Here is an 18,269-nt window from a genome sequence, read left to right on the forward strand (position 1 = left end):
ATTGCTGGCACCTCTGAAAATACGGTGTGCGTTCTCTCCTCATCTCAAGAAAGTAAGTGTGGCCCGTTGACAATTAAAATGGACGTCATCTTCATCCTCCATCCGTTTCACTGACTTGAAGCCAGAATACGGCGCTGACATATTGTGCTGCAGTAAGTTGGATGAAAACCTCATCAATATAACTCAAATCTTCCTCAGAGCTGTAATCCACGGCGCTGTTGACGTCTGTGCTCATGTAGTTGACATTAAGTCTGGAAGTGAGAAGGCAGACTCAGAGGGCAGAACAAACACCTGTGGGAGGGTCACCCACCTGGGGGAGGGGCTACTGCCCTTTGTGATGTCATGAAGGGAACATCTGTAAACGGCCTGTTTAAGCACACATTCTGAAAAGTGGAGCAGGCAGAAGACGTTTCTGTGTTATCTTGGAGGTGGCTTTATAAAACATTAAAAACCACCACAAAGCAACTTCACAAGCATTGCAAATGTACGTGGTGTTGTGTGTGGATTTGGTCCAGACATGCAGATAAGGGTCCATCCCACTGTATTGTGTTCTCCAATTCATTTAGCATTCTTTTTCCAACAATGGTGTCTATCAGAGAGTAAGAGCAACACAAGCAAGAATCTGGAGTGGGAAAAAAAACATCAGTAAGCACAAACAAACTGCTTTAAGTCAGACAGGTGCTGACAGGAAGTGACCAGAGGCGGGGCACAACATTGACAGCTGTTCTTCAGAGTTCTAATCTGCATCAAAACCATCCTACATATTATCACCACCTAAACAATCGTCTTCATAATCAATCTTATTTCAGGTTTTCAGCGTTCATGAAAGAGATTTTTCTTAAAGGTACAAAGGGACTCTAGTTTGGAAGTTCGTGACAGAGGGGAAGAGTCATGTGTAACGTGATGAAGCTGCTGATATTCTTCATCTTGACGGGACGAGTTATGGTCAGCGTGTGACTCTGTCCTGTCAAGTAATGAGCAGCTGGAGGTTATGAGTTGTGGGGAGCTAACAGCAGGGGGGCTGCGGGGCTGTCAGCACTGACACATCGGTCTGCAGACGCCAGACAGCAACTGTGGCCTCAGTAAACTGAGGATCAGGTCAGGCCGCAGAGACTGGAGCACCTCAGTGTGCTTCGTCCCGACAGCACAAACAGGGCCAATTCATCACAACAGCTTCAACATGAGCTTATACACTTTAATAATGGAGGTTGCTGTTCTTCTATTTTTTAAGATTTATTTTTGGGCTCTTTGTGCCTTTATTGGAGAGACAGGACAGGATAGAAATGGAAATCAGGAAGAGAGAGAGAGGACAGGTTGGATTTGAGTCTGGGCAGCCTATGTTGAGGACTATAGCCTCCGTCTTTGGGATGTGCACACTAACCTCTGTGCCCCCCTGGTGTTTTTATTTGATTGTATTTCACAGAGTCTACTTGAATAGCAGACAGTGTATATTTGTTATGTACCTCGGTAGTGCTCAAGAAGTGAACAGACACCTGTCCAACTACCAAATCAATTTCCAGACTTGGTCTGCATTGGGACTTGACCCTATCAGTTCCCAACCCAAGTCCCAGAGACTGAGCTACCCCTAATCTTTTATGGGCAGTACTTTATGAATCCATTTGGGAACATCCTGTGTCCTCAATATCAGTAGCAAGGTCTTTTTCTCCGTATTAATCTTAAACATAAACAGACTGCGGTGATATTTAACATTAAACACTGTAGCAGAGTTTTGAATACTCCTTCTTTTGTTCTTCCTCTTCAGTCCAAAGCTTGATCCTATGAATTTTAAGGAACAATAGCATCAGGCTTAAGGATGGAAACTAGATAAACAGCTCCTTTAATTCGTTTTTAACAGTAACTTTATGTTTCCGAGTCAGCTTCCTGTTTGATAAGATTAGGGTGCAGTTCTTCACGCAGACACAAGGTGGCGGTCCAGCGTTGAGTTAAACCCCAAACACATGTTAGACATGAAACAGCTGTTTGTCACTTTATTAGAGGAGATACAACTCAACAAACTGCGGCACGACTTTTCCTGATGGACAGAAAAAATTATATCAAGATGTTTTTATTGTCCGTATTATTTGATTGGAAACGTAACTGTAAAAATATCACAATAAAAGTGAAGCTGGGCAGCTTCTGTAGTTCTATAGAAACAATGTAACCCCTCTTAGACTTCACTAATTTAATTATCTTTTTTTTTAAAATACTTCTGAACTCGTTGCTCGACACCATATTCAAAGAAACTAAATAATATCCAAAGAAATCCGCACATTTTAACGCATTAATGAGAGCCCCGCCCACTCAATACTCTGCTCTTTTCTGATTGGACTACGTGTTGTCAGTCAAAGTACACGGCCCGCTGTGTGAACTTCACGTAATACTTGAAAGCTCGGAAATCAAGGAGACCTTACAAAAAGTTAAGATCTTGTTCCACAAGATATTTATTTTGTACTTTTTGACTTCAGTCGGTACAGTATAGTTGTGGAAGTGGAAATAGCGACATATTTTTCTTATTTTAAAAAAATGATGCTTTTTGAAATCATAAATAGGAAAAAAGGAAAACGCAGGAAATTAGAGTAATATTAAATGAAATAAGAAATATATATCTCCTATCTCTTTTTCCATCCTCTGATGCTAAATAATCTTGCTCTCATCTACATCCAGAGCTGCACATTTCTTGGCAGCTTTCCTTCATTGTTTTGACGCTTCCCTGAATATTGAACACTATTAAAGTGATTCTGATTTTTCCGACAGTCCTCAAAGGCAGCAGCGTTTTCATTGTGGCCCTGCAGAGCTTCTAACGCCATCATCATCATCATCATCATCACACGCACAGCAGCGAGCAGCACGGTGACATCTGGGCTCCGCTCCCGTTCCTCCCGGTGCTCCCGGTACTCCCGTCAGAGGATTCACACATAACGGAGATGGATTACAGTGCTGCGGGTTATTAGACGCGTTTAAACTGGTAAGACGTTTGTTTTTTTACATACACACATACATCATCCAGCCCGCTTGTGTTTCTGCAGCCGAATGCATCACTTTGATTTCTCTTGGTATTTTTGTTTTTATGAAGGTTTTTTGTTTGTTTGTTTTTTTAACCCAAAGGTGCTAAGGTGGCCTGTTAGCTGGCTGGACCTCCTTTCTGTGGAAATGGTTGCTATAGTGAGGCGTCGGCTTCCTTTCTGTCTTCTTAATAACGATATGCTGGCTGTGTGCATGGATTCAGTTAAATAGCCTGCACACAGCTGCAACGTGCATTGAGCCCGCTTAATGAAGAAACAGCACCCAAAGCTAATTAAACAAGTAGGTTACCCACGGTCAGCGTCACACAGGAAGGTTTGATCCTTAAATGCATCTTGACGCATTGGTTTTGTAGACCCTCTGCTCCGTTGTTTACCTCCTCCTGTCCTCTCTCTCTCTCCTGCCCCCCCCCCCCCCCCCCCCCCCCCCCCCCCCTCACCATCATCAGCATCACCTATTGATGCTCTGTGGAGTCAGATGAAGGACACCACGTCACATGACTATCAGGGGTCTCTCTCTCCCTCCTTCTCTCTCTCTCTCTCTCTCTCTCTCTCTCTCTCGCTCTCTCTCTCTCTGGGTTGTTTGCATGCAGTAGTTGAAGACAGTGAACTTTGAAGGAGCAGGTTGCATTCCTCCACATGGAGGAAGGTTGCAGATGAAGCATTTTGGCTTCACTTGAATGCAATCTGTCTGCAGGATGTTGGCTATGATTCCTGTTTAGTTCATCACTCGAGTATGCTCACATTGAAGGAGAACTTTCTCTCTCTCTTCATCAATAACTACAGGTTAATGAGCTCATCACCTTTTACACGCTGACGGGCTTCTCTACATCCCTTTCTTTCAGCCCGTTAGAAGTTAAACTGCTCACTTTCGTTCCACCTATTGTGCATCTGGATTAATGTTGCCAGCCACAGTCTCTCTCTCTCTCTCTCTCTCTCTCTCTCTCTCTCTGTCTGTCTTTGGCATCAGCATCACACCCCTCTACTTATTACAGCATGTGACAGACAGTGAGATGTGCCAAATGTTATGCTTTCATTTTAGCTTTGCTTTCAAGGGAGGACAGAGTTAAACTTTTACTGTGATGTGTGATTTCCCACACATTCTCTCACTTCAGAGGGTCTTTAAAAGCTGAATTTCTCCGACCCAATCCAAAGATTTCTGCATCAGAGAGACAAACACGATTTGTTTTACCACCATTTGAAGTGTCGGCGCGCTGCGTTCAGGAGCTGCGGCTGAAAAGTGGAGCATCGTGAAAAGTCACTTAATGTCAACTTGACATAACGTCAATCTTTTCCAACAGACTATTTTCTTACTTCTTTGAAAAATAAGTTGTTTTTAACTGTTAACTTCAGTTAGACACACAGTTTCATTTATTACAAATTAGGGAATTAAAGGTGTAACATGTTGAATTTGTCTTCTTGAGTACTTTACCTTAAATATTTCCAGCACCACATGGTTTACCTATTTCTATTGTAACAACAGAATGGGTGTGTATGTGACTTCCTGTGCTGCTGCAACGAGCCTCTAGTGGACACTCGAGGGACTGCAGGATTCAGCTGTAGCTTAATTTTTTAGTCACTTGGAGTAAACCTTTGAAAATGTGTGAACGACAGTTTGAGACCCGATTTTAAAAAACAAAACAAAAAAAAACTACAACTGCACTGTCAGTCTTCAGATTAGCGCACTCAGCTCGTACTTAGAGCCTCCCTTTGATTCACATTATGTAACTTTGCAGCCTGATGCTAAAATCATTTAAATGTGTTTTCTCACATCTATCTTAACTCAGTACACAAAAATGACAAAGCAGGAAAGCAACATTTTGAACTTTTTTCTTATTTCTTAAAAAGGAAAAAACCTAAAATATGACATTGACGTCAGTATTCAGACCCGTTGCTATGACACCACTTCTAGCTCAGGTGCTTCTCACTTCTGTTGACTGTCTTTGAGATGTTTCTCCGCATGTACTGGAGTCCACCTTTGGTAAATGTGATTTGAAAAGGTACACACACGTATGTCAAAGGAACTAAACAGTTTTAGCATGAGGCTCATCAATGTAAAGAAAATAAAGGTTATACAGAAAGTGTTTTATTTTATCTGTACCAACATGGCAGATGACAGATACCCATTAAAGAGAAGCTAACGTTCATGCTTTGGTTAGAGCAGACGTATAAGTTCAGTGAAGTTTTGCACATGTCCTCGTCTGACTCCTGGTTTCTTACAGGGAGGGAAAAAAACGTTTATCGGTCCGGAGCTTCTTCTTTTTATTCTCAGAGCTAAACAAAAAGGAGGAGGCATGCCTGGTTTCACTGATCAAAGTCGCCGGTGTTCAGACGGACAGCTTTAAACAGCTTCTCATTCTGTGACTGTTCTCTGTGGTGTTCATCACAGCAGGAGGGAGCTGGTCGGGCACACGGAGGTGAGGATGGAAGGACAGCAGTACACAGAGAATATAACGAGGTAGACAAAGTGAAAGAAGGCTCCCTGAGGTCTCCTTCACATATGAAGTCTGGTGGACTCGATTCAGGGGGGAAAAGGTGCAACTAGTCTGATCCGGTCTAATGCTGCACTGTGACCCAGCGGTAAACAACAGGACAGTATTTTGATCTTTAAAATGGAGATGAAGTCATATGTGGGTTGTGTCAGCGGAAACAGGCACATCAACCGGAGCGAAGTGTGACCTCATTGAGAACGTGGACGTTAACCTGCGAGTAGGACTGAAGGCTGGTGTTGTTAGCAATCCTAACGTTAGCCATGATTGGCGAACCTGTTCGATTGCAGATGATCATCCCCAAAACCCGCTACTTCCTGGTTCACTTCCCTTGTTTGGTCCAGATCGTGTTGTCACTAACGACCAACCAAACACTGGTGCACTTTGAAGCGATCTGAAAACTGAGACCAATCACAAAGCTGCAGCGACCTCGTCATCGCATTGTGTTTCTTATTCAAAGAGCAAACCAGTAATATCAATGATTAATTAAAAAAGCCTCAACAATTAAACGAGTCCTGAAACATCTTGTCCTGACTCCACATACAAACAGGAAGCAGCAACAACTGCCAGGATTTTCAAAATAAATCTTTTCTACTGAAGTTGAAGAGGAGCTGTCTGAGCGTTGTCATGGAGACGATTCGTGGGTGCTTCTTACAGTTCCGTCTGAACGTCTTCAAAGCCGGTCTGAGAATGTGTGAAGTGCCCAAAAGGTGATGCTGTCTGTTCACTCTGCTTGTTGTGAACCTCACTCATCCTTTTTTTTATTCCTTTGATGAATGCTTGTGTACACCGACGAGCTTCTCGAACGTCGACATCGTTCCTGATGCCACTGTTTGTTGTTATATTCCGATTGGCACTGGTCCTCCAATCACAGAGCTGGAGTCGAGGCTGTAATCCTCGTCAGTTTGAAACTTCATGTAAACCTCTAATCTCTGTCACTTCAGAACTGTGCTCCCTTTCCAAACAGGAAACTGTCATCTGGGAGCATGAAAGGGGACACAACATGAGGGTGAAATGACTTCATTCATTCATTCATACACGCATGCATAAAGCCGATCAAAGCAGAGTGACAGAACGCGACTCCCTTATGTTACGTCATATGACGCATTGTTGAAAAAAAGCGAGTTCTAAACAGCTACGCTAAAAACAGCCACTTTCTCCTCTAAATTAGAGCACTTATGTGTTGAAGAACATACAGAAAATTGATGTACTTATTCTACAGCCCTTATCAGACAACATGAAGTGTTAATTTACACTTTTTTTTAACCTGCAATATGCTCTTTAACACTCTGTTAATGAGACATGCTTCACACACGGGCTGAAACACACACATCTCCAGACGACTCAAAGCTCATTCACCCCTTCACCACACGGATGGAGGATGCTGCTTCGTAAAGTGCTAATCCATTCACACCCTGCTGGCGTAAAAGTGGGAGCAGTTAGACGTTCAGTGTCTTCCGGAGCTTCCTGTTGAGAGACAAGTACTAACCAGTGGGGATGGCCCGATCCCGATACCGATACCAGTATTCTGCATCGGTCCGATGGCGTCTTTAAGTATTCGTAGTCGTAAAACTACGTGGATACAACGGCACTGATACCACTATACGGATGTCAGTGGTGTTTAAAGCGGTGCGGAGAGATTTCAGTTCAGAGAGTTTGTTAAAGCTACTAGCGTGAGACAGCTACAGCTAACTTTGAAGCTAACGCTGGTGAAGCGTCAGACCGTGGGTCAGACGTTGTCACTTCATTTACTGTGTATTTCTACCTGCACTGCAGATCATATCCATGTTGAATACAGACAGATAGACGTGTCCTTCCTGATGGAAGCTGGCCCAATGCAGTACCACATTCAGCCACCAGGTCAGATTAGCTTCAACGGTCGTGGCGCTTGATAGAGAGACGAACATGACGGGAAATTTAGAGCCAGCAGTTAACCCAAGCAGCATGTGTTTGGACTGTGGGAAGAAGCCTGAGTGACTGTAGGTAACCTGCGAGTGCACAGAGAGATCATGCATACTAAACACAGACACAGTCTGACAGGGAACAAGGACCCGGGTGGGTCTCGGTTGGATAGCGGAGAGACCCACCTTTCCAAGCGGTGTGTGGATGGTCGGCACTGCTGTTGGAAACAAAGTAAATCATCCCTGTAGAATTGAGCGTTTTCACGTGAATGAGTAAACATAGATCCAAGAGTTCACGTCCTCAGATTGAGCTCGCGGGGGCTCTACCTCCTGCGTTTACGTCGGCAGTCAGCCGCTCGTTTGTGCTGAGCGTCACGCCAGAACCTCCGGGGTCAGGACGTCAGCACAACAGTGTCGTCCTTTGTGTCACGCTGAACTGTGTCTCCCTCCTCTCCCTGCACTTGGTGGCTGAGTCGTGACGTACTTCTCGGGCTCAAACAAACTTCTTGTTACAGATGAGTAAATGTTGAAGCAGACTGTGACGGGGGGGGGGGGGGGGGGGGGGGGGCTCATATGATCACCTCTGAACCCTGCAGCCTCTCAGTGTCATCAGCGCATGTTCTGCTCATGAACAACCCTCGCCGTCTTTCTTTACGCTCGTACGCCATCGAGCGGCGTCATCAAAACCACAGGAATGTTCACGAGCCAGGCAGGCGTGTGCTGCCGGCTCATTGTTGCAGGAAGGAAACGATGTGTGAAAGCGATACTCCAGCATGAAAGCGTGTCAGCCAGGGTCCATGGAGATGTCCGTCTGCGGGGCCTTCCTTCAAAGGAATTCAATTAAGCCGAGCTGTTTGTTTGCTTGGAGGAGCATCACAGATAACATCTCACATAATCCCCTCTCGGCCCGCCACTTCCACCTGCCACAGCTCGTCTGTGTGTGCGCTCACTCTGAATGAGCAGTTAGCGGTGGCTGAGTGTGGCTTCATTTACCCTGAAAAGAATCCTCATTTACATCTGGAGCACAGGCCAGGCGTAAATCCTGCTCAACGTTTTCCCCATTTTTTAATCTGTCTCCTTTTTCTGTCCTAATCTCTCCAATTCCGTTGAGCTCTGGAGTCCATTTAGCCTATATCCAGAAGTTCAATAGTGCACTGGAGCGCCTCTCTCTATATTTAAAACCTTCGTGCTGAATAAAAGCCGAGCAGAGCTCTTTGAATTCTGCCTGTCTTGAACAGGTTTCCTGGTGTGTGTGTGTGTGTCAGAGCAGAAGACGAGCAGACTGACGCCTCGCTCTGGGCTTTCTAACATTTAGTCATAGAAAAGTTAAGCATCCAGTTTACATGATGACACAGCACTGTTTTTACAGCTCGCCGTTCAGTTTAGCTTCTAAAAATCGTCCGTCGTCATGTTTATCGCATCAATCTTCATGACCCTGTGGGTAGCGTGTGTCAGACAGGATATTCAGATATTAGTGCAGAACCCATGCATGCTCAGGGGGAACAGCAAGGATTTGAACCAGGAACCTTGTGTGTGTGTGTGTGTGTGAGGCTGTAGTGTACAAACATTTTTGGACTCATAAGTCAAACCAGGTTGACTTTCAATATCAGCCGACTGATATCAGGATCTAAATATCAATACATGAATCAATCAATCGAGAGTGATGTGTGATGTAACTCTGACACTTTGTGATTAAACTGGGAATGTAACGTTAGAAGTAGGGCTGGCTGCACTTCAACACAGCACGTCTCCTTCATGTCTGATCACAGAGGACGAGAGCGTCCTCGTCTCAGTCCGCAGATATCTCACTGGTTGCTCCTTTAAATCTCTTCTTCTCCTTTGGAGGTAACAGGAAGAGACAAACTTGAGACCAGTTTGTCACGTCCTCCTGGTCTCTCTGAATCCGATGAGCGATGTGGAAGCAGCCCATGTGGCGTCGCTGGAGCGTCTTCGGGCTCTCTGCATACCAGACACGACTCACAGTCACGTGGGTGTTCTCCCCCGCTGAATGACGAGCAACACAAACAAAGCTTCTCCCCACGCTGCCTTATATATTAATGACATGTTTACCACTCATGACCACTGTTTGTATTCCAAGGTGAAGAACAAAGCGCTGACTGTAAGACACTTTTCATACATGATTCAGTTGCTGCTGGTTCTCCAGCTGTGTCTAATGTCATGTGTGGGTTACAAAGGACATATTCTGTCCTAACAAAGCCTCCCTGTGCAGCATGTGGATGCTGCCCTTAGAAAATCTGCATTGCAAAGCAGCCATTAAGGTCTCTGTGAATTTCAATGCTCTTTCTGATTCTGCCCCGTGCAGTCAGATTTCAGTCTGTTTGTACCTCGATTCATCTCATCTCAGGAAGTATCTGCCAGACTCCACGCCAAGAGCCTCCATTAGGGCCAATTTCCACTGCAGCACACCGTCTCCTGAACCCGTCTGCCCTCTGCGCTCCGCTCGCTCGCTCTGTGCAGCGTCATTTCTCTGCATTGCTGATGCAGCTGTGAAACGCTGACAAAGGAGATGATCGCTCATCCTGGCAGCGGCGTCACGCTGGCACGCCAGACCTGGGCGTCCCTCCACCGTCACACAGCTTTATCCTCAGAATGATCTGTCACATATTGAATAAGCCCCAAAGCCAGCCGAGGCATTCCTGCTCACATGAAACCTTCCTCTTATGATAATAGAGCCTTTGAATGGAAGCCTCCGTACAGGTTGCATTGTTGAAGCTTGAGTATCAGGTAGAACTGCATCAAATAGAAGAGCTTTTCTTTTTCCCCGCAGGACTTTACTCTCTAATATCCTTTATTAGCATGTGGGCTAACCTTTTGACAAACAGCTTTCTGTCACACCTGTTGTATAAAGTCACTGACACATCAAGCTGCCTGTGTCGTCGCCTCACATCTCCGAGCACGAGCCAGCACCACGTACGTTCTGCACGTGCTGGACAGGAAATGACTCTGTGCCAGCAGCCAGCGATGATCCGTTGACGTTGCTCTTAGGTCGTCAGCCCTGGTTCCTTTAGTGGCAAAAGGAAAGAAGAAACGGGTTCAACAAATAAGGAGAAACTGCTCTAAATGAATCAAAGCAGGTTCAGGGCGGTTTCCCGAACCTGCGTCAAGATGGAGAAAAATGAAACCTCCAAACAGCCAATCAGAGATATTCTTCTCTTCGTCCTCTAACGCAGATTCAACATGTTGGATCGGCCACAAAAAAGGCTGACCGGTAGCAGCAGAGCCGGACACGCCGCAAAGACTTGGTCGACGACCGCTCACCGACGGTCCAACGAGGACTAACGGCCGACGACCTCCTCGGTGCATGAGAGGCTCGGGCGTTTTCAGGCCCGCTAAAGGCAGCGTGTAACGAGGGTTTAGATTCATGCCGATTTCTGCACATGTTCCGATTATTATGACGAGTGTCGGAACCAAATGCACTCTTTACTCGGTCTTGTCTCGGTGTCAGACTGGGTTAAACTCGAGACCAGCACTGAGGAAAACGCCTCATTCTGAAACAACAAGGAACTTTGACTCTGTCATAAGATTTTTATCCCGGTGTTTCAGTCTCAGTGAGCGACACAAGACGAAGGCTTTTCATTGGTGTTCATGCTCTAGTTCTTGTTTCAGTCTGGACCCCTGAGTGTCTTGGTCCAGACTACAACACCTAAGGCAGGATCCTAGCATTGGGAGAGCCATTATTATCCTGTCTAACACTCTAACACTCAAACAACGTGTTTGCACACACCTGACGCCTTCTGCTGCTGCTGTCAGTCGTTCGTCTCCACCGGGTCTCTCAGGAAGGTCATGTTCCTACCTTCGAATGAACACACGAGACATCCCCGAGTGTTCACTCTTGATCTGGAAAAAACAAACAAACCAAACACTTTCACTTCCTCCAGTTAATGCTTTAATCACCTGGCAAATCCCTCTCTCATGTGCTGTGGCTCCAGAGAGCCCGTGCAGCTGCAGCCTAATGTGCAGTGAGGATAATTGTCCATTTTAATCCACTCTTCTTCCTCCTCAGCAGAGTGTGTCAGTCAGACTCTCGCCGTCCTGACCTGTCAATCACGGCTCATCCGTCTGGACTCATGGGAGCGGCGATGGAATTAGTGTTGCATCATATCTTTACCATGAACTCCATGACAATGTTTGAGAAAAAGCAGACTGTATTATCACTCCTGAAGTCACCCACAGTCTGGAAGGTTGCTCTAAACCCGTGTAAAGGCTGCAGCCTGCAGCTGTAAGCTTTGCAAATGCAGCTATTATTGAAATGGCAAAGTGCCCTACTTACCCTTCAGAGACTGAAATGAACCAGGAGTGGGTGGCTGACGGCGACTTTATGTTAAACCGTGTGAGGCGCGGCGTGTCTGAGCGGCAGCACCAGAGACCCGGCTCGGCTGACGTTACCACTGTGCTCTGTCAAGACCAGACAAGACCACCACTGCCAGGCCATGGTCCCAGGTCAGCACAGTGTTTGGAAGGACAACACCTCTTTCTAATTCCTTCATAATAATTAGACTGTTGTCCCCGGTTACAGCCGGTGCTGGTCTTGTCTTCCTGACTCGGTCTCGATCCCCACAGGGATGAACACTAGAGCAGGACTTCTGCCGACCTGATGGCTGAGGTTACCACATGTTTTGGCCTTTATGCCTTTATTATAGAGGGAGGAAAGTGGACAGAGTCGGAGATCAGGAGAGAGACATGCGGGAAATGGGCCACTGGCTGGACGCGAACCCGGGCTGCCCGCGGGAGGACTGAGCCTCAATACATGGGTTCGCGCGCACTGCCGCTGAGCCACCGGCGAAAAAGCACCGATCCTTCACCGAAACTCCTGTCAGTGTTATAAAGGATCATCAAGCCTCACGGTGTGTGTGCTGGGGTCCATTGGTCTCGTCTTTACCGCTCCGTCCTGGCTGTCATCGTCACCTGTGTGATCTCTGCATCGTGTCCACTCAACTGTGTGTGGTCATTGACTGGAGGAAACATCCAGAGTCAAGCAAAACAAACCAAACCATGAAAGTGTGTGCACACGTCTTTGAGCTTCTGCTGATAGGGTCACATTTCCTGATGTGAGTCTTCCATAATGAAACTCCATAAGAGGCAGTGTTAAAATGTCTCTGCTGCCCACCACCAGCAGACACGTATGTGAGTCCACTTGGGGGGTAAACAGAGCCTGATTCTTGAACTCTGGCTGAACAGCTCAGCGCACGCTGTGCCAGCCTTGCTTCCCACTGAGCCCTCCGTCAGTACAATGAGAGCCGAGTCTTCTCCGTGGATCCTGCCGGCCCGCTCACTCGTCCCAGCAGCGAGCAGCAGGATGACTGAGGCCGTTGTGCCTGCTCTGCTCATGTGACAGCTTTGTGTGTCTGAATGACTTTAGCCCGCAGCCTTTGTGCCATTATGTTTTATTGGAGGAGGGCTGCTGATGAAAAGAGAGAGTCAGCTCTGCCTCCGGGGCCCAGGGGCTCCACAGACTCACTGCAGAGCATGCTGGGAGTCCGTCGCCATGGCTGTATCCGGCGACAGAGAGGAAGGAGGCAGCCGCCGCCGAGCTGAGGCAGACATGTCAGGCAGCCAAACGGCAATTTACTGCTGGTGGAGAAGACTTAAATCACATGTTCCGGTCACACACTGAGGTCGGCTCCGGTATTTTAGGAAGCCCTCACAATTCCTTCGCGCAGACACCAAAAATAGGCGAGCTGCAACCTGTGACTGAAAAGGCCCTGGAGTGTCTGGATGAACATCCGAACACTGCTGGTGATTTACTCGCTGCAGTGAAATCTGTTTTCAAAGGACGAGAAGAAGGTCAAACCACATCGCGCCTCGTCCTCCTGTCCTCATTACCTGGACTTTTTTCTCTCTCTCATTTCCTCTCCGTTTCTTTCTGTGATCTGCATCTAACTCACTAACTTGGTAGAGACAGAGACAGAGACAGAGAGAGAGAGAGACAGACAGAGAGAAACAGAGAGAGAGAGAGACAGACAGACAGACAGACAGAGAGAGACAGAGAGAGAGAGGGAGAGAGTGAGAGAGAGACAGAGAGAGAGAGACAGAGAGAGAGAGAGAGAGACAGACAGACAGACAGACAGACAGACAGACAGACAGACAGACAGACAGAGAGAGAGAGAGAGACCGAGAGAGAGAGAGAGACAGAGAGACAGACAGACAGACAGACAGACAGACAGACAGACAGACAGACAGACAGACAGACAGACAGACAGACAGACAGACAGAGAGAGAGAGACAGAGAGAGAGAGAGAGAGACAGACAGACAGACAGACAGACAGAGAGAGACAGAGAGAGAGAGAGACAGAGGTTTCTGACTGGCGGTCCCTCCTCCCTCCTCAATGAGGGGATTTTTCGTATTTTAAATCGTCGTCTGTTCTGCCTTTGCTTCGATGTGTTCTTTATGATATGATCATCGTCTTCGTCAGTTTTTCAACCGAATGTAGAGTATGATATGGTCATGTGGTTTGTGCTCTGTGTCATGGCACACAAACATTTCCAGCGCTCCTCTTCACCAGTATTGAGTCTAAAACCAACATCCTGTTGACGATGACGGGACTGACTCATGTCTCTGCTACAAGTCTATCAAGTTGATCTGCATGGAGTGCAGCTCTCCTGATACTCACAGTGTTCTCACATGTTTCCTGCTTCACGAAGATTTGTGAGCCAGCTTGTAGAGTTTCAGGTTTTATAACGTGACGGAGAAATCACATCAAGAGATCAGCATCTGTGTTACTGCTGACGACCAAACATAACACCAACCACACAGAGGACAGGGGACAAATACATCAATACAATAAAAGGTCCATGGGCTTGTAAAGGGGGTGTGTGTGTGTGTGTGTGTGTGTGTGTGTGTGTGTGTGTGTGTGTGATGGCTGATAATATACACTGACAATCTGCATGCAATGTGCCGCGTGTCTTTCAGGCAGTTTCCCATCATGCCGTGCTTCGTGCGTATTGATTGGGCTTCTCACTTTGAACACACGTAACATCAATCTGTGAAGGCCCAGTTCAACCCACAACAGGAAGTCATCACATAACAGACCCTGCATCAGAAAGCCCCTGCAGCAGCAGCCACACACAAACCTGCTGCTGCTGCTGCTGCAGAGCGTCACCTTCACGACGACGACGCCCGCCTTCTTCCCCGCTCTGCTCCGGCAGCAGGAGAGCCACACAGACAGATTAAATTAGATTAGAGAGGCTGAGCTTTAAAGTCAAATCAGCAGCTCGTGGCTTTTGAACATATTTGGCAGCAGTGACAGTGTGTCTTCTGCAAATAAAGGGCAGTTAGGAGGCGCGCTGTGCAGTTAACCCCGGCGCTCCCGCCACACAATGACCGCAGTGTGTACCTCCGCTGTCACTCCCCGAGCTGTTTATCCACTGGTGTCTGCTGGAGATTTATCTGGAGCACCAACATGTCAGTGTTTCTGCTGTTTGCTCGTCCTCACGTCGTGTGTTATTGAAGAGCGTGAGCAGCAGCGACAGCAGATTACGTCTCTTGTTTTATTTAAGGAAGCTTTTATCAAAGTGAGGCCGTTTGGAGGTTCAAACAGGGACATGCTGTCCTGTCCTCAGTAACATTACTATAACAAGAGGAGCTGACTTTCAGCACATGTTCACAGGATGTTCCTTTATTTTACATGTAACTACTTACCTGAGAGTGATCCTGAAATAATTGTCTGTATAAATTGAGTCTGAATTCAGTTTATTCCTGAATCTATTTGGAGCAATTACAGAACTTTTTAGAATTGTCCTCTGTTGTCTCCTCGTCCTTTAGACCCCAATAGACGGGGGTCTCTGAAGGCTGGACATGATGTGAAAAGAACGGGTCAACAGTCTCAGCCTCAACTTTCAGTCAACATAGTGACAGGCTGAGAGCTGGAGCACACCGCTGCATCCCGCCCACCTGTCCAATCAGGTGTCTGTTAACACTTCTTCCACTTCTGCTAACGTTTGAAAAACTCCGCATGAACACAGTGTTTAGTTCCTCCCGGTGAAGCAGCAGAAACAAAGTGCGGGCACTGAGAGAAGTCCTTCTTGGTGTCACCACTCACACCTGTGAGGTGAGCAGCAGCTGCATGCTGGAGAGGCCGGTCTGCTCTTGACCGCCCCCTGTTGTTTACTCTCAGCGTTACAGGCACCCTGCTCCAGGTGAGACGCTCGATTTGACCTCTCTCTCTCTTCCCTGACTCATCCCGTCAGAGGAGGTCAGAGAAGCTACGGGTGCTTACAAGGCTCCACTGGTATTGTCCCAAAGCATTGTGGGAAAAATGAGTTAAGAGGCTTGTGTGAATGACGGCGCCTGGCACGCTGCTGTTTGAATGAAATGTTTGGATGAATAATTGAGTGTCTCTGTGCGTCCCTGCAGGGCCTCGGTTTTGGCGGAGCACAAAGCGATGTGGAGGAAATAAAATCGTGACACGCTGAAAAAACAAGAGGTAAGACTGTCACGCTCCAGCGGACGCACACACACACACACACACACACACACACACACACACACTGTCACCTGTAACAAAGCAAGCTAACACATTATTCTACTGCAGCTGTCTGAACTTTACCCCACGCTCATTCTCACACCTTGTTTGAAACTCCACGTAATCAGAAGTGTAACGTCGATGTTGTAACTGTCTCGGGTTGATTATGTGCTGATCAGGAAGTTGCCAGTGACAAACTGGCGTGAAGATGAATGTAAAAGCGTCTTTGTTGATGGCGCTCCATAGGAGAGAAGATCCTTTAGACAAACGATGGATCGTTTATTATTGTCCGTTCTGGATCGGCAGTCGTGACCTTTTGACCGACTAAACTCTGATGAAAAATGTCAGCTGTGATTGACAGGCGTCCACCCCGCCTCTCGCCCAGTGACAGCTGGATCAGCTCCAGCCCCTGCATGATCACGAACCAGAAAAGCAGGACAGATAAAAAAAAGAAAAGTTCTGATGTTTTCAGTTGTTGAATCGAATTGAGAGTCCACTGTGATCTTTTTCATTAAATACAGGTTTCAAATGCAGCACCGACGTATTTAGTCCCCAGTTATCTTTCTGCCCACTTTAATTATCTCGTCCAGTTTGTTCTTTTTCTGTACGGACAATGCCCCCCCCCCCCCCCTCCCCACACACACACACACTCACACACACTCACACACCTCACCCTCTGGATACAGAAGGTTAACACACTTTCAATAAAGCTGGACTACATCTACTCTTAGTTCACCTTATTATAGATTCTAATATGAAGCAAAGGAAAATCGATGTAGCACCGTTTCTGTTGCTGCTCAAGAATCTTTGAAGTGTGTCAAAAGGATAACAGAGCAACCCCCCACACACACACACACACACACACACACACACAGCTGGCCAACACTAGTTGAGATCATTTGCCAGAGGCCGGCTTGCTGCCCCTCACACACACACACACACACACACACACACACACACACACATCATGTGCATGCATGCTGCTACAGTGTGAGTACCTGGAAGCTGTGGAGCAGAATGTGGCTGCTTGTTGTTGCAGGTTGACCCACAGGGCAGCAGATGCAACCAGCTAAAAGCTAAAGTGATGTTTTCTCCTCTCGACCCGAGCCAGCTGTCTGTTCCTGCTGCTGCTGCTGCTGCCGCCATCTTTAATCCACCGACACAGCAGCAGTCGCACACTCCCCTGCAGCGGTTAATGACAGTCATGTATCCACTCTGATCTGTATGAGGGTTTTTTTCTTATTTCGTGTAACACATTGCATGAGATAAGACTGCAGATGAAAGATGTTTCATTTGCAACCTAATCCAAGTGTTAGCACGGCAGGTCCCTGCTAGGTTTGAGTGGAACACGATGGCACTGATGTCAGATTAACGGCAGCAGCAGCGAGTGCTTCGCCTCTTTAAGACAGAGTCAGAACAGAACAGAGCTCACTGTGTAATTCCGTCTTCTGCCTGCTCCACTTTTCAGAAAATGTGTGCTCAAACAGGCCGTTTGGAGATGTTCTCTTTATGACATCACAAAGGGCAGTAGCCCCTCCCACAGCTAGGTGTTTGTTCTGCCCTCTGAGTCTGCCTTCTCACCGTAAACAATAGGACATGGAGCGAGAAAGCCCGAGTACACCCGAGCCCTTCCAGAGAGGGGGCGTGGTCAGACACAGCTCATTTACATATTTAAAGCTACAGACACAGAAACAGCCTGTCCTGAGCAGGGCTGAAACAGAGGGGTTTATAGACATGATCAAATACAGGATCAGAGTGGATTTACAACGAGAAACATCACACACATGTTTAGAGGAGCTCTGAGACTGATTTAAAATGGTTTCAGAGGAAGAGAATATGTGACCTTTCAGCTCATTCAGTAAAGTAGTGATCCTCTATGAAATTAGTTTGAATCGTAAATCGGCCATTCGGTGCATGTCATCCCCGTCCTCTCTCCTCCCTGTTTCCTGCCAGCTGTCCCATCAATAAGGGCAAAGGGCAAAAAAGAAAGTGAGAATTGAAACCCTCATGAAGGCCTTCCTTACAGAATAAGTAAAGAAGCTTTTGTCCTGCGGCATTTTGTTAGCCTCACTTGGTCGTCGTTTATTAGCGGACAAGATATTTCAGTCTGGAGCTTCTGCCTCTTATTGACAGTGAGTGCAGCTTCCGACATCTTGAACCTTCTCACAAAGGAGACACTTTGTAATGATGCAGCCGAGCAGCCGACAAACAGCTATAAATGGAGCGGATGCTAGGCTACAATTCATCACGCGTTTGTGGAAGCAAGCTGAACAAGGAAACCTTCCAGGAAACCAGAGTCAGCTGAGCATCCGACATTCATAGCAAGTGTGTTCAGTCATCACTGAACTAATAGCTCCTTTAATACGTATTCTCCAG

General features: G+C 46.8%; 1 long non-coding RNA gene across 2 annotated transcripts in view; it reads left to right on the plus strand.

The window, feature by feature from the left end:
• The first annotated feature begins 2,707 nt into the window (after window positions 1–2,707).
• LOC306838448 overlaps window positions 2,708–18,269 on the plus strand; it is a 29,368-nt gene continuing 13,806 nt past the window's right edge. Inside the window, exons 1-3 of one of the 2 annotated variants that reach the window (XR_013781085.1) lie at window positions 2,708–2,965; window positions 15,785–15,854; window positions 16,073–16,171. This is a non-coding gene — a long non-coding RNA (uncharacterized lncRNA). Of the gene's footprint in view, window positions 2,966–15,784; window positions 15,855–16,072; window positions 16,172–18,269 lie in introns of those variants that run through there. The other variant, XR_013781084.1, reaches the window with a different exon arrangement.

Source organism: Symphodus melops (assembly GCF_947650265.1).
Source record: "Symphodus melops genome assembly, chromosome: 1".
Classification (NCBI taxonomy): Eukaryota; Metazoa; Chordata; class Actinopteri; order Labriformes; family Labridae; genus Symphodus; species Symphodus melops.